This window comes from Chaetura pelagica, unplaced genomic scaffold (assembly GCF_000747805.2).
Source record: "Chaetura pelagica isolate M959 unplaced genomic scaffold, ChaPel_1.0 scaffold21, whole genome shotgun sequence".
Taxonomy (NCBI): domain Eukaryota; kingdom Metazoa; phylum Chordata; class Aves; order Apodiformes; family Apodidae; genus Chaetura; species Chaetura pelagica.
In genome coordinates this window covers 1,260,662-1,275,322 of record NW_009952251.1, presented here as the reverse complement: position 1 = coordinate 1,275,322, position 14,661 = coordinate 1,260,662, and positions in this window count along the sequence as shown.

The window sequence follows — 14,661 nt, the reverse complement described above, 5'->3', positions numbered from 1 at the left end:
CTTTCTTTACTTCATACAAACAAAAAAAAGCCCAGGGCACAATTACTACTTCAGCTATCATATAATGAAGTTAAAAATGTGTTTTTTATGAGTAGCAGAAATCAACCACTTGCCAATTCTGCCATTCTCTGTAAGGAAAACAGATGCACTGGAGAAGCATCATATGACCATGATGCTAAAGCTCTTGAAGCTATATGGTGGAAAAATAAACAATTTTTACTATGTTTTAAAAATAATTTCATTAATATGAAAAAGCTTTTTTGAAGTGTAGTGGTAGACTATTATCTAAATGAAATAGCATTGTCTTTAGCTGGATAACACTTGGTAACTCTGCAGCCAGTGTAGCTGGTGCTTTTCTGTGGAATAGAGCTTATTGACCAGCTCTTGGTATTTAACTGCCTGTGGCTTACTTTACTGTTAGTGTAAGTGGATATAGTGAATCCCTAAGAAAATTGTTAGTGTGTTGATTTAAGCAGTTCCTCCAGTATCAAGAACATGAACTGCATTTTTTCTTTTTTCCCCTCAGGAAGGTTGCAGTGAGTTTAACTGCCATAATTGAGAGGCTGGTCAAGGAGTATCCTGAAACAGCGTATTGGGACTGTGCTGCCATGTTGCAACCATCTCTCATCTTAGGTGTTATGTATGGATCCTTCTTTTGCACTGTCTGCAGTCACTGATGCTTTACTGTGCAGAGCTCTGGATTGCCTGGGAATACTGAGACCTTTCCAATTCATCTGCTTTTTGCTAGACAAGTAAGATGAATTTAAGCTTAAATCTTTGAGTAGGCAGCGAAGATATTGAAAATTATTCATAATGAGATGGAAGACTTGCCTATTAGTGCCTTTCGTTTTTTTATTGTAAATGCATTTTCAAACAGAAATTCTTACAGACGTGGGATCTTGGTTTCCTCTGAACTACTAATGTAGTTGCTTCCTCAGAAGTATCAGATAAATTATGTATGTGCTGCTCATAAACTGTCCTGTATAATTTACCCTAATCAGAAAATTGGTATGAACATCAGTTGCTTAGTATGTCTAATCAGTGGGATTGAAGTGAAGTTATTTTAGCACAGCCACTTCCCTCCCTTTTGCTGTAGAGATGCCATACTGGACCTTGTTCTCACCAACAAGGAAGGGCTGGTGAGGGATGCTATGCTCAAGGGCAGCCTTGGTTTTAGCAACCATGAAATGGTGGAGTTCAAGATCCTTAGGACAGTAAGGAGGGGTCACAGTAAGCTTACTACCCTTGACTTCAGAAGGACAGATTTCAGCCTCTTCTGGGATCTGCTCAAGAGAGTGTCAGGGGTTAACATCCTGGAGGGAAGAGTGGCTCATGAAAGCTGGCTGATATGAAGGATCACCTTCTCCAGGCCCAAGAGTGATGGATCCCAGCTAAGAAAGGTAAGAACTCCAGGAGGCTGGTGTGGATGAGCAAGCTGCTTCTAGAAAAACTGAAGAAGGAAACATACAGAGGGTCTCCAAACTGACAAGACATGGATTTGACAGGCGGACCATTCAGTGGATAAGTAATTGGCTGAATGGCCACACCCAGAGAGTTGTAGTTAATAGTTCAGTGTCAAAGTGTAGGCAAGTCATGAAAATGGTGGTCCTCAGGGGTCAGTACTGGGACCAGTGCTGGACCAGTCTCTTTGGAGATATGGACAGTGGAATTGAGTGTGTCCTCAGCAAGTTTGCTGACAAGCAAGCTGTGTGGTTGACATGCTGGAGGGAAGGGATGCCATCCAGAGGGGCCTTTACAGGCTGGAGAAATGGGCCAATGCCAACCTCATGAAGTTTAACAAGGCCAAGTGCGAGGTACTGTAGCTGGGTTGGTGCAATTCCAGACACAAATACTGGTTGGGTGGAGAATGGGTAGAGGGTATCCCTGAGGAGAAGGACTTGGGTGTGGTAGTATATGAGAAGCTTGACATGAGCAAATTGTGTCCTGGACTGCATCAAAAGAAGTCTGGCCAACAGGGTGAGGGAGGTGATTCTGCCCCTCTGCTCTGGGGAGACCCCTCCTGGAATATTGTGTACAGCTCTGGAGCCCTCAGCACAGTAAGGACATGGCTCTGTTGGAGAGGGTCCAGAGAAGGTCTGTGAAGATGATAAAAAGGCAGAAGCACCTCTGTTACGAAGACAGGCTGAGAGAGTTGGGGCTGTTCAGCCTTGAGATGAGAAGGCTCGAGGGAGGCCTTACAGGCCTTCTTGTACCTGAATGAGCTTAACAGGAAATGTCTGTGCCTATCTGCAACAGCTCTTGTTGAGCATCAGAAGCCAAGTGGAGGGACCCTGTTTTTTCTTAGTAGAGAGAATGGGATAGGCAGGAACCCTCTGCACCACTCCAGGCACTGGCCCTTCTGCTCCAGAGACTATCAGATTCCCAGAGTCATCCCAGGATTTTGTGTGCCCCTGCAGTAAGAGGTACTGGTGGAGGCTGAGGTGGACACAGGGGAGGTAACTGCTTGGGAGTTACAAAGCCCACCTGCTGGGAAGGGGCAGAATGCCTGCTGCTTTTCAGGTAAAACCTCCCATCTTGCCCATCCCTCTACAACTGTTTCTGAACATGGAGAATCCCACAAGTTGGCTTCCTGCTGTCTTTGCCACATCCTGGTGCCTGTGTGTCCCTGCAGTGAGGCTCTGGAAAAAATAATAATTTTATTATAAGTGACAGCTCAGCAGTAGCTTTGTCTTCCCCAGGAAGAATCACAGCAGCTTGTTGTCTTTCAGAGTAGCTTAAAATTTTGACTAGAAATCTTGCTTGCTTGATAGCCAGGCTCAGTCCCCGTGCCTGTCCAGCCACAGGGTGTGATTTGCAGCCCTTGGCAGCAGTCAGCCTTGCCCCTGTGGAGCTGGTGATGCCCTGAGCCAGAAGTTGCCTCCTCAGGCTAGTACAGAGTACTACCAAATGATCTGTCCTAACTTATGTATACTTAATTAGTTCCAGTTAGAAATCTAGGAGCTTCTGCAGTGAGTGCCAGTCTGTGCTCTCCATGCGTGAACCCTATCTCTGAGCTTTCATTTTCTTTTTACATTCTTCTTACTCTGCCTTATTTCTTAAGCAAATGATTATTCCTCTCATAGCAGTGAGCATCTCAGTTCAATGACTGTTTTCAGTAGTAGTAATCTATGATAGAACGATTTTCTCATGTTTCTCATCCCTGTTACTGGCTAATGGAAACAGCACTTTTGTCTGAACAGACCTCAAGCAAAATACAATGAGGAACTGATGATGTGCTGGTGTGAAATTTGTAAGCTACCCTGGAGAAAAAGAGCAAGGTAGGACTGAAGTGCTGGGATGGAGAAGTTGGAGAGATGGGCCAACAGCAGGGAAATCAAGAAGGGCTCCAGATCCAAGGGAAATGAGGTACAAAAACTGTAATTTGGATCACAGCCCGTTGAGTTTGCCACCTTTATCTCTTATTATATTCTACCTCTTAAAAACTGAGATAATGCCTCCCAAATCCCATAAGTGTACAGGGCTCTCATTATTGCATTTTTTTATGAAGCACTGTGAGAGTTCTAAGTAGGATGTGATGTAGAAGTGTTGTGAAGAAGAGGAAGGAAACCTGTTTGACAGTACAATGGCTGCAAGTGAGTTTGTCTTAAGTCCACGATGAAATCTCTCTCGATAAAGCTGCAGCAAGTCTCAGGGCAGGCAAGTTAAATTCTTTCTTCTCAAAGAAGGAATTAAAACCAGCTGTGCCAAAACACAAAACAGTTCTTGTTGCATGGTAGCAAAAAAGAGGTTTACTTTTGTAGTGGTATAGAGCACATTTTTAAATTAACTTTATAAAACTGGTGTGGCCCTGGGCAGGTGAGGGACAGCATCCAAACTTGAGCACAGGCTTTATTGCTGCTCTCTGCAGGACCAACAAGGCCATGCAAAATGGAAATTACCGTGAATAGGAGACAGACTGTTATTTGTACATCTGTAAACGTAACACCGTAATGCTACAGATAAAGATAAATGCAGTATAATTGCCAGTTGCTCAATCAGTGCATTGCAACATGTTGAAGCAATAATGGGCAGTGCTGTTGCAAAGGAGTGTGCTTCCTCCCTGTGGCCAGCCCACCCCCAGGCCCTGAGAACAGCAGGACAAGGTAAAATCTGTACTTCTCCTTTTGTACTATTGTCTGTGTTTTTGCCTGGTTGACAGCAGGTGGGCAAGGGAAAGAAGATGCCAAGCACAGTGAGAAACACCAACAGGTCTCCTGTAGTCAGACCCAGCCTTGCCACATGCAGCACAAGGGAGCTGCCTTGGAACTTTGCACCAGAGTGTTGGGTGCTTTCCTGTGTGCTTTTTGTGCAGGAGCCCCTTGTGCTCTTCAAATCCATCTGAGGTTTCTGAAGCAGGACTGACAAGGGGCCTAAATCCCATGCTGGCTCCCCAGGAGGCAGTTTCAGCTGTAGGGACTGGTGCTGCCAGCTCTCATTTCCTATTGATGCACCATCTAAATAGTAATGCCCAGCCATTTTAACCCCACTGGAGTATAGTACATTTAGGCTGTGGTTGCTAAAATAGCCAAAGATGTGTAAACCATCCCCAGAATGTCATGGACATGGGAATCTGTCACAGGTAGAAAAGAGTGTTAATATAGAAATCCAAGTTCCAGGATCTGTAGTGTAGCATCTTCTTAAAATGTCATCAACAACAAACCAAAAAAGAAGCTGTTGTCTAGATTCTTGCTTCCTGATGCTGAAAACCAGGAGTTATTGCTTCTGTACCTTTCTGGAGACTTTCTGGCTGGGGAATGTTCTCTTTCCAGAGGAAATCCTTTTAACTTTCAGCAGTTCAAGACTGATTGGGTGAAATAATAGCTTGGCGCTGCCCCAAGCAATATGATTTTTATCTTTTTTTGTTGTCTGCAAAAGTCTGGCTTGTTCCAGTCCTGTGAGTCATGGAGGGAATATGGATGTTGGATTGCCCTGGTATTCAGGGATGGGCTTCTGATGAGATGGGGTCCTCAGTCAGAGGTGACCATGGGGATATGAGACATTCTCCACAGAACTGGGGTACTACTGCCTGCCCCTCTCCTGCCTTCACCAGGGCTGTTGTCATCCTGTCACTCATGTACATCTTTCTAGGTATCTTTGTTCTCTCTGAGTTATTCACAGTGGGGGGAGGTTTGTTGGCTACTGCTCTGGTTTCTCCAGGTGACTCATCTTACAATAATTATGGATTCATGCTTTGTCTTAGCCAAATGCTAACTATTCATCAGTTTCAACCAGTATGTTTTGATGTTTGCACTGGAGACAGATTTCAATGGTTTATTTAGCCCAGAAATAAGCCTGACAGAGTAAACACAGGAGCTTTGAACCTCTCAGGGTTTTGTTTTCTGTATGGTGGATTAAACAAACTGGTGTGTTTAGCATAAGGCTTTCTTCCTTGTCCTGGAAAAAATGACCTAAAGTCTCAGGGTGCAAAGCAGCAGCCATGGCTATTGCTACCTTCCCTGTGTCCCTGGGGCTGCACAGAAACTGATGTGTGGCTCTGGCACAGGAAGAGACCCTCCAGCTGAGCCCTGCAGCTCCCACTTGGGATCAGGTCAGTGCGAGGGACCAGAGCTCACCTAAGTGGGGATGAGGCACTAGTTTTACTTGCAAGATGCATCAAACCAAGCACAGCAGAAAGCTGTGTGGATGATCTCCTCTCTGGTCTTGTCTGGCTCATTTGAGTTTATAACTTGCTAGTTCAATACAAACACTGGTCCCAACCCCACAGCTCCTCTCTGTGCTCCAGTGAGGATGCAAGTGCTGGTTTTAGCCTTCAGACTGTAGAGAACCAGAACAACATGCATTGCTGTTTCCTACCTCAGCATGGCAAGTCCAGCTGCCCTTGAGCTCCCAACCTCACACCATCCTTGCTTTTCAGCTGGGGACTCCATCCTCCCTTTTTGTGACTTGGGGCAATGAGGAAAGGACCAGGAGCAGGTGGAGATATGTAAACCAGGAAACTGCTGCATAAAATGTCTGCAGGACAGGGGATGCACAAGGCTGGGCTGCATAGGGCTAGCTTACGCTAAACTGAAACCAGGATTTTCCCCTGGATCCCTGCCTTGCTTGAAGCAAGGTGTACAAGTAGCAAAACCTTAATTGAGAAGGAAGTGGTGGGCCTCCATGAACCCCTTGTGAAGGTGGTTCTTTGTATGTCTGTGGGACAGACTGAATGCAGGGCCTGACTAGATGGAGTAGGTGGCTAAATGAAAAAAACAACCAAGCAACCAGAATAAGCTAATAGGACATGAGTGCAGATGCATCTGTGTGGTGCTTGGTTTGTGAGTGCCTGTGGGCTGCCAGGTTGGCTATGCTGTCCTTCAAGTCCTTCACCTGCTGCCTCTCCTGCAGGAGCAGCATTTAATTGTCCTCCAAATTGTGCTACCAAATGCTTTTCCTCCTGATGATACTGTGAAATACCCACCAGGTCAGCAGCTCATACCTGCCTGGGAAGCACCAGCCCTCACAATTTGTTTCCTAGGTAGATTTTGTCACAGCAAGCAAAGCAGCCCTTGGTTCTGGTGGCATCACAGCCACTCTTCCAGCTGCTTGCTCAGGATACTTTGCAGGCTAGGTGGACTGTCCAACCTCATGCCAAGGTTCCTGGCATTCCATCCTGGCACTGGCTGCCTGAGGAGAGGTGCAGAATGGTGCAGGTGAGGGGGCTTCCTAAGGTAGGACATGATGCTGTTTGACTTGTGCTGTTCATGTTTATCTCACTGACAAGGATCTCTTGGTCTCCTGCGCCAGCGCTACTTCCCTTGGGGCTTTTTTTTTCCTTCTCTTTTTACCATCTTTACAGCTTGTTTTCCTTCCTGCATCTGTAAGGCTGTCTCCAACAAAGCCCTGGCAGACAATCTTATCTTGAAGCACAACCAGTCCTGCTCCTTTCAGTACAGTATCTCGCCCACTCAGATGCTTGGCTGGAGCATGGCTGGGCTGTCCTGCACACACCCGTGCCCGTGGCAGCTTTGCCCCCTGGCAGGGCCACAGGCAGAGCCACAGCCTGGCAGGAGAGGAGAGGGGCAGCTGCAGGAGCTCAGCTGTAAAAAGGTACTTGGAGGTTTGTACTGTGCTTGCTGTTTCTGGAGAGGAATGCTATTAATTAAATGGGTAGGAGAGATGACTGAGTCAATTTTTTCCTTATTGGCCTATTCACTTGATTTGAAAGGCCTTTTATTTTTTTTTTTTTCTTCCCCATCACCCCCCAGCCCCGAGTTTGTGGTTTTAGTGCTTTGGTGATAAAAACAGTTCTGCTCTGGAGCATCTGTGGGAAAGGGCTTCACACCTATTTCAGAAGAGGTTTTAAAACTCTGCAGGGGAAGACAGATTGAGAACTTACCTTCATTGCTTGTGCCTTGAAGCAGATATTCCTGATAACTAATGCACATGAAACTATTAAAGAAAGTGCAGATACAAATAGTACCAAAATTAAAGAAAATTATCCAGTCCTTTTGCCCAGCCCCACCCTGCAAACCAGCAAGTATTTAATCTTATGCAAAAAAGTGGAAAGCAGTGTACTATCCTGACCAGGGCAGTCTGCAAGTCTCATGATATTTGCTTTATGTTGCTGGGGCAGGATGGTGGATTTAGTGGAGCTGCAAGTCTTTGTTCTCCAAAGGCCTGAAAAAGTTTCAAGTCTCTTGAAGAGTCTGCAGGAAATTCAGTTACTGGGTACAGCATTTCAGACAGATACCAATGCTAATTACAATCCGTGGTGATCTGTTTACTTTTAAAAAGCCCTCATAAAGGGTCTCACCAAGACTGTGTTGACAGGCAAATGCTCAAGATAGCTTGTTTTATAGTGAGAGTTCAGCAACCAGCCATCTGTTTCATCAATTTGTTTCCAAAGTACAGTAGATATGCATCATTTTACCAATAAAAGGGGCTGAGGAACTATTATAGGAGACTACTTCTGTCAAGTGCTGCACTTAAAGAACAGATCAAGATCACAAATATTTCCCTTTTTCTAAATGCCTTCTGATGCTCTAGGTGTGGATTTATTTTCACTTTGCTGCTGCCCTCAGCCTTTTCTAACTGGCATTTCCTGGATCCTCCCAACAGTTCCCAACAAGAGGTGGCGAGAACAGGCATGTCCCCTTACTGGGGAAAGCTGCACAGTTCTCAGGGCTTTGCACAAGGTTTTGCTGGAAGCCAAAGCTGATGAGCACAGGATGCTGGTGGAGGTGGCTCCTCCAGTGCCTTGTGGTGTTGCAGTGAGTCACAAGCACAGGCACTACGGTCACCAAAGCCCATGATGATATAACAGCATGGTCCAAATGTACCTGTGCGATCAGAAGATACAATCTAGGGCACAATCTAAAAGTAGCTCCAGGCATTAAGGCAATACCAAGTGTTATGTCCTATACCACATGATCAACAGAAAGTGACAACTGTTTTACAAGTAGCAGCTTTTGGGCATTGGCTGGCTCCTGTTATATACAGTTTTATGGCTTATTTTCCTTTATTTTAATGTAAAACTTAGACACTTATGCTGATAGAAGCTGAAACATTAATTGTCAACAATTAATGAGTCTACAGGCTATCAAAAGTATCAGCTAGTATGATGTTTGCAATAAATCATTGGAGCTCATAACTAATACTGACAATCGAACAATTCACATTTGTTGAGGTCAAAACTACAAATAGAACTCTTGAATGCATTTTTAATGTACAAAAAAAGTTTAAATGTAGAATAACAGAATCTGTGCATATTAAATTTATCTGATTTCTCAATCAAATTTGCTCAATATGCAACCAAACATCTGGGTTTTGTTTGAACTGTTTTTTCTGACTGTAGCCGTGTTTCATGCTGGCAAAAGATGGAAGTTTTGCTTCATTTTCTTATAGGAGTCTCATTTCTGGTCTCTGCTGTTAGCTGAATGGTAGAAAGTGTAGGAAACACTGTCCTCCTAGGGCAAGTCCCTTGAAAGAGCAATTTCCTGCCACCACCTTTCCCTAAATTAATGAAGTTGGTGAGGAGTGCTGCCTCTGCCTCTTCACAGAGGGTGGGTGAGATCCTGCCAGTGAGCTAATTGCAGAGCTACCAAAACTGCTCTTGCTCCACCAAGAGTTATCTTCTGATAACTGCTTCTCTAAGATGGACAAAGGAGTCTGGGTGCTCTTTTACGTATTTTTGGCTGTGTGGTTTACATAGAAGGCAGCTTTTATTGTCTTTTAAAGGTCACAGGGAAAAGCAATGATGTAGAGGAGGATTTTTCCCCACGAACATACTTATGAAAGAAAAACAAAATCCAGTATTTCTGCAGGGAATAATTCCCTTACTGTGAGCTATGCTGCCTGTACATGTGTGAGGAACCAGGGTGAGGTGAACCCTGCTGTGTCTGCAGGACCTGTGCCACTGTCCCTACAAAGGGACTTGAGGAAGAAGGTGCCAGGGGAGACCCTTGCCTGCCCCAGGCCATCCCCACCTGGAGAGGATGTGTTTTTCATGTGCCCACAAGCTGAAGGAAGCTGACTGGCTCCAGACCTACCCACCTCACAGACTGCATGTCTTGGTCTTTCCTATTTCTGTGGGGATTAGTCACATCATGACTTGGATGTGATTTTGTAATTTTGATGGTGTAATCCTGCCATGTCCTTAGTAACTTGGAGTCTTCATGGACAGACAAGACAGGAAAGTTTACTGTCTGATGTGAAAAGCAGAAACATCTATAAAGGTGAGCATTAAAGTCCTTCAAGATTAATTCGTGTCATAAAGAAGCAAGAACAGAAGCAGTGAAGAAGTGACTTTCTTTATCTGTAATCACAGGCCACTTTCAACTGTGAACTTCTAAGTATTTAATATTAGGCAATTCCATTTTGACATGAAATCTCCAGGGGCACATAGTTCTAATATGAAAACCCCACATTTCTAAAAGGAAGTTAAACCACTCCTGGTCCTGTTCAATGTACTTACTTTAACCTTTCCAGTCTTCCATAATTTCCTTGAGCTAGTTGAGATGCTGCATAGACCCTGGGTTTGCTTTGGCTGGTGATCCAGCAGGGCTGGGATGCCATGCTGGTAGTGACCCACTGAAATTCCAGGGGATGAGTTGCTAGAGGGAGCCTGCAGAGGCTGTGGCCTTTGGCAATTTTTGAAAAACATCACATGAAATGAGCTGCTAGGAATGGGAACATCCCAACCCCCCCCTGCCCAAGTCATCTTACACAAAAAGCAAGCAGTGGGGAGCAGGTATCTGGCTGTAAGCAGGCAGTGAGGCTTCACCCATCACCATCAATCAAGGTGTAATTCTTGTCTTGAGGCAGCTTGGTTTGGCCTCACAATTCAATCACCAGAATCACAGCTAAACCAAAACATCACCTTTCTCATGGTGTGCAGGCTACCTGGTATATGTCCTGCTTGCCCTGTTTGTTTTATTTGCATCTCATCCTGCTTTTGGTAAATTTCTGTTAAAGCATATCAAACATGGTTTGGGGGGTATTTCCCTTTAGCCTTCACAGCATTCTTCATATTTCACCTTCTACAGTCACCCTGCTGCTTTCTCCCAAGGGGAAATTTTTTTTGCCTAGGTACTTTGTAATCTCCCTGTGCTGTGACCAACACTCTTGAGCTTTGGCAGAGGCTGGACTGCTGAACTGAGGGTAGGGAAACCTGAAAGGCAAAGGTCTGAGTGATCATCAAGCCAGCCCAGGGTCTGTTAAAGGTGCTGCTGGGCAGAGGGCTGAAGTCCTGCCAGCTGAGAGATGCTTTTGAATGCTGCAGTTTCTTCTGATAGGAGTCCATAATGCTAACATTTAAGGGTCAGATGATGTAATATGCTGCCTTCAGATGTTGCATACACAAGCCCAGCCCACTGTTGAGACAAAAGTGGCTTTAAGCCCTGTCTGTCCATCTCTCTGATCCATCTCTTTGTCTCTTGCCAGCTGGCATGAAAGGTTCATTTTATCTGAAACTATTTCCAGCTATTTCTTCTTTCAGAAACTCCAAAGTCTTTGCATTAGTTGAAAGAGCTATTTCCAGCATCCTTGGCTGGGGAGCATTCTAGCTTCAGATTTTACAACAGGTGTTTGAGCGTGTTCCCTTGCATTTGGAAGGGCTATTACATCAGGGTATCTCTCATAGGAAGGATATGTTCCCTGCTTATAATACTGTTTTTTTCACATTATTTTTGATACCTCTTTAGAAATTGCAGGTTGGCAGTGTATTACTTACGGTGAGCCAAGCCTGAAGCACAAGCAGGGAAGGTTCATGTTCACTAAGTCTTGGACCAGAATGGGGAAAGGTACTGGGAAGTGAACAGTGTCTTAGTGCAGCTGCAGGGCAGTTGCTCTGCCACCAGTGGCCGTGTCTTGCTGTGGCCTGAGATTTGCAGATGCTTCATTTGAAACTGCCAGAGAGGCCTTCAGGTGAGAAGCCTAGAGCTGCTGTTGGGCTTAGTGATGCCCAGGGAAGGGGATGAAGCTCCTGCTGTGGGAGAGAGGATCCTTATGCTGTTCTTGTGTGCCTGCCAGTAGGACACTGGTTGTTTTTAAACCAGATCAGTTATTTTGAAAAGACAGTTTTCTTTAAATTTGGCCCCAACATACCAAAGAACATTGCAGATCTACAAAAGAGGAAAGGGGTTTTGCCGTAGTAATCATTACATTTCTTTATGGCAATACCCAAATACTGTGCATTCAGCTTTTTGGGAGTAGCTTTGATATGTCTCAGCAGAAGAAACTGCAACACAGATCGTATCTTGTTTCAGGAAGCTTTAACTAGTGTATGCTTCCCTGCATAACTCTTGGTCCAGTGTTCCCACTTCCCTGAATAGCAGCCACATAAGGGAGCAAATCCTGAGTATTGTCCTGCTCCTCAAGGTTATGCTGCACAGATGGATGATGGCATAAGGTAGAGAACTTCAGCTAGCTCCTGAAAAAGTGTCTGATGGGAAGTTGAGACTGTTGCCTGCTGTGTAGTAATCAGGAAGCTTAAAATGAAGGTACTTTTTTTTTCTCCTTCTCTTTTTTAAGATGTAGCAATTTGTGCCCAAATCACAGGGTCTCAAGGGAGCATTCTGGCTGAAAAAATTATTTCAGAATTTAGCCTAACATAATGTTAAGATAAAAGCTTTTATGTAATTGCTAATTCACAGTCAGTTAGTTTGGCTTCTCTCATTATCATTCTTAAGTTATTTTTTTCATGCTGGGAGTTGGATTTTCCTGGCATTGAATCTGTTTTCAGCAATGTATACACCACAACTGCTGACAACTAGGAGTTGGATCCCATGTTTCTTGACCCTGAGTGTAGCTTGTTTTTTCTGGCACTGCTTCAAAGTCTCCCATCTGCAGTTGTCTCCTGATGACCAGTGGCGGTTCTTCAGCTGTGTGAGAAATGCCTGATGTTATCCTGTTGTTCTCGCCCTCCTCCAGGCCTGTTTCTTGGGCTGTGAGTGCAGTTCTTTGCTGGTTGTGCAGCCCTTGCCTGTTCCTAGACAGAGCCTTATCAGGTCTGGCTGTGGCAGCCCTCCCATCTGTTCCAGCCCTCCCTGCATTACTGGAAGGCCCATTGGTTTTGTCCATTTTTGCACAGCACAAAGTGTGCTCCACTGCTGCTCTGGTGTTTCAGTCCCCTTCACTTTTCTGTAAGATGCTCCCCCGAGCTCCATTCCAGCTCAGATCTGTAGCAGGTCACCTCTGCATCCTTCAGCTGCTGCAAGCCAAAGGGAGAGCTCTCTCTCTACCTGCCTCTCATCTCCACTCACTGGGCTATTTTTTTCCCAAGTCTGGCTCTGGATGCATATCTCCAGGGTCACCCCATACCCCATACTTACAAGATGCACCTGTTACTCTTAGCAACAGTTTGAATAAGTACAGCTGTTTTATACTTGGATTCCTCCTGACTTGGCTAAACAAGGATATGACTTTCTAAGGGGTGTGTGCTGTTTGGTAACATGCAGGTGTCCTTGCTCTGTTGGGAGGCTGGGTATTTCTCTGAGCTTACTTGATAGTTTAATATGTGCACAGTGTACTTGACAGAATAACTGTACATTCATTCCTCTCCTACCTCTTTTCTGGGTTTGTTTATTTTGTTTTTCCTGTTATACTCAGTTTCATTTGTTATTTTTAGTTTTGTTTTCCAGGCCTCTTCTCTTTCCTTACTTTTGCTCAGCTTAGATGATCACTTATCTGAGCTTTCTTGGTATTCCACAGGGGAAAACTGCTATTACTGTTGAGCGTTTCATGCCTCTTTATTGTTCCTCACCAGACAGGGCATGCAGGAGCTTGTGTGTGCATATTCCTTCCTGTCCCTCATTAAGGTGTCAACTTTCTTTAATCTTCCTACACCTCCCAGCACGTGTTGAAGCTTTAGCTCGCACCAGGGATTTCCATTACCTCTGTACTACAGCTGACATGATGTAACAGTCTTCAGCATCCCAATTTCTGCTGTCATCCACCAGCCACCACCAGGAAAGCAACATTAGCTCAGGCTTAGAAAAGACTTCTTGACACTCTGCTCCCACCAGCAGTAGCACTGGTGGTTGGGCACGTACTTCTTCCTCAGTCCAGAGAGCAAGAGTGTCCTAGCCTGGCAACATTTTGTGGAAAGCCATTGTCCTGCTTCCTGCCTGCTGGTCTCCAGCTGGTTTCCATGGTATTCGTGGTTGTGTAAGGGTGGCAATTTCAGCATCCTGGCAGGCTTCCAGGCTGCCTCTCTAAAAAACCCTGTACAATTTCAAACGGATATATATATTTCTTTTTTTTCCTTCATCTGACAGAGCTGCTGTGTGCTTTTAATCTATTCCATCCTTCCCTTATCTCACAGGCACAGTGTGAGCTTGTGCCCATTCTTGCTGGCAAGTTGCTTTGAGATTCTCTGATTGAAGTTTTGCCATAAAGGCAAAGAATTATCATAACCATGCAATCACTGATTTCCAGGGCCATGGTACAGAGCATCCTACTGAAAAAAGAGTCCCAATGACAATGAGCTGAATCATAACCATGCAATCACTGATTTCCAGGGCATGGTACAGAGCATCCTACTGAAAAAAATAAGAGTCCCAATGACAATGAGCTGGTTCCTGGAGCTGAACATACATGGGATAGCATCACCATTTACTTCCATGCTATCACATAAGGGTGCCCACCCTCTGAGGGCTGCTATGCCCTGGCAGGGAGGTTGATGGCCACTGCAGCACCACTGCTGGATGTGTGCTTGCAGCCCAGCTACACATCTGTAATGCCAGTGCAGAAAAACATCAGAAAAAAAATTCTTGTTACAGGGGGAGGCCTGATTCCTGTCAGTCCTGTTTTGTTTCAAAACCAAAACAAACCAGGGCTTTGCTCTAAGCAACAGTTGGAGTGAAGAGAGCACACATCTGGTCTCAGCTTCACACAGCCTTTCATAATAGTCTCATTTTCTGGAAGCGAGTCATTGCTGCTCTTTGGGTTTAATGAACTCTGATCAGGCTTGGACGTCTGCGTGTCAGGGTGAAAAATATACCTTGTGTCTGATCTGTGGGAGGCTGGAAGAGTTGAAGAGAAGGGGTGCTATGTTTGGATATGCACCAAGTGGCCTCTGTTTCATTTAATTTGGGAAGGGTGATTAAATGGTGACCTTCTCATCAAAAGATAGCAGGTCTGTTTTCTGTGGCTTGGGCTGTTTTGGGCTCTGTTTCATCTGAGGGTAGGATACATTTGGCAACACGTGCTGATACCAGA